Here is a 2670-nt window from a genome sequence, read left to right on the forward strand (position 1 = left end):
TTTACCACATACGCATTGTCAAGTAAAAAATATTGTGACAGCAATAAGCCAATGTAAAGAATGTGTATCAAAAAAGTTGCGTGGAAAAATTAGTGTACAAAAGATATTAATGGTCAAAAAATAGGTTGATCTTCAAAAAACGTGAATTAAGAACAAAGATTGTGAAAAATGAAAAAAACAAAGATTTACAAAAACATTGTGGTGTGTTCCAATAGTAACTTATATAAATGTAAATGATAGTCCAAAAAATAGTCCAACAGTGAAAACTTAATAGAAAAAATAATCCAACAATTATAATAAGTAGTGTGTCTCTTTAAGAAAAAAAAAAAAAAATCCTTAAAGTGTTGTGAATCCTAACAGCAATAGTTATGGTGATTTTCCAAGTGTTTTATACTGAATAGCAGTGTCAGTACTTGCTAGCCGTTTTACAACCCAAAGTTCTATCTTCTTGGCAAATATTTTGTTATAAAAAAAAAAAAATAGGTTGATCTTCAAAAAACGTGAATTAAGAACAAAGATTGTGAAAAATGGAAAAACCAAAAATTTACTAAAACATTGTGGTGTGTTCCAATAGTAACTTATATAAATGTAAATAATAGTCCAAAAAATAGTCCAACAGTGAAAACTTAATAGAAAAAATAATCCAACAATAAATTATAATAAGTAGTGTGTCTCTTTAAGAAAAAACAATAATCCTTAAAGTGTTGTGAATCCTAACAGCAATAGTTATGGTGATTTTCCAAGTGTTTTATACTGAATAGCAGTGTCAGTACTTGCTAGCCGTTTTCCAACCCAAAATTCTATCTTCTTGGCAAATATTTTGTTATAATCCCTGGATGATCCTTCTGTAAAAGAAAGATATGATGGTGTAGATTGTTTTTAGATCAATAGAAAATGAAATTGTGCTTACCAGTCGACGCGTTTCGGTCACAAAGAGACCTTTATCAAGACTGGTTTTATGGTGTTAGTAGTGGTCTTTTTATACCAGACTGATTGCTGGCCATAAAATTGTGGAACAGGAAGTGTTTGTTAAGCACTTCCTGTTTTACTGACCTTAAATGTGTGTTTAAAATATACAGTTTATAGTTTAAAAATTTGTGATTAAAAAATCCATTATAATACATTTAGATGGTATCCTTATTTTATCAAGCTCTGTCTGCATTTGGTCATTTTTATTCAGAGAAAATACAAAAATTCCTATGTTAGAATACAGTGTTCCAGATTTGGAAAAATATATATACAAACCCAGCCTTTTTAGTTATGACTTCATACCTATTATTTAAAAAAAATTCCTACCGCACCTGGTGTTCCCAGGCGGTCTTCCATCCAGGTACTGACCAGGCCTGGCCCTGCTTAACTTCCAAGATCAGACGGGATCAGGTGCATTCAACGCAGTGTGGCTGTAGACATTTCTGTATTAGCCCTATTTCTCATCATGATCTGATCAGAAAGAGAGTTTACTGTCATCTCCAAGCCGTTTTTCAGCTGTTTCTATTGGGTATAATCTCAGTAGGGGCTTGGTTTCTATTGGATGGGGCAGGGGTGTGTATAATAGGCTCAATTTCATTGGATAGTAGTTGGAATGTTGTTAAAACATTCCCTTATCTGTCATAATAAAGCCATTTTAGCGTATATGTTAAGGTGTCATTTTTAGATGTCATTTCTAGATGCCAATTTTTACATATGCTTGCTAATCTAAGAGAATTAAAAGCGGAAACAAGACATATTCTATATAAAGGACGGACTTGCTAGTTTCATCTTTTACTTATTACACAATCTATGCTGATTATATATCCCTTACAATATTCCTAATGGTGTTGTATTGTTGTCTTCTATATACTGGATTTTGCTATAGTGCTATGTCTGTGCTGAGGTGTGAATTATTATCCAGAATAAAGAGAAATGTTTTTTTTTTTTTTGTTTGTTTTTTTTTGTTTGTTTTTTATACAAACAAGGTGAAACCTCAATAGGTTTTAAGTGGAACAGAAACGTATGGGAACCAGATGGTGGTGTAGAAATATTAAACAACCTTTATTTGTTTAACATAAATATCCAATTGAGTGGGAAAGTGACCTCTATACTAGTAGTGTCTTATCTGGAGAGATATTAGCCCTGATTAATGCGTTATATAATCATAGAAAAGCATCAGATAAACTATCCTCAAATCTTTTTTCAAATTTAGAATAGACACCTATCATTACAAACTCAATGGTGTGTGGCATATAGCGTACCCTAGTGACGAGTGTAAAGCATCTGTGGGTTAACCTAGTTCACCCAAAACCTTTTTCTTTTTAAATTATAATTTATAATTATATTTGTTCCTGTTTATGTACTATATATCCAGAGTTTTATGTCTGAGTTTATATATATGAATGATTGAATTGCTGTCTTCTTTAAATATGAACATCAAATATGTTTTAGGTACTAACCTTGTGAAAATCTATCTAAATCACAAAGTTTATAGAGGGGTATGTAGCTAGCAGTGCTAGAGTATTAGGAATAGAGCCATAATGCAACCAGAAGATGCCCATATATGGGTATACGTTTAAAATTTGTCATATATGCAGAGAGAGGTGGATATAGCAGGAGGTATTCATACACAGTTAGGGGAATTTAGTTTTTTTAGAAGATCGTTGATTATGATACTTGTTATCATGTTTCACAACCCGT

General features: G+C 31.8%; 1 pseudogene; it reads right to left on the reverse strand.

Moving 5' to 3' along the window:
* Nucleotides 1–1289: 1289 nt before the first annotated feature.
* LOC128661958 (uncharacterized) lies at nt 1290–1408 on the reverse strand (annotated as a pseudogene).
* Between the last annotated feature and the right edge of the window lie 1262 nt (nt 1409–2670).

The sequence above is a fragment of the Bombina bombina genome, chromosome 5, assembly GCF_027579735.1.
Source record: "Bombina bombina isolate aBomBom1 chromosome 5, aBomBom1.pri, whole genome shotgun sequence".
Lineage (NCBI taxonomy): Eukaryota > Metazoa > Chordata > Amphibia > Anura > Bombinatoridae > Bombina > Bombina bombina.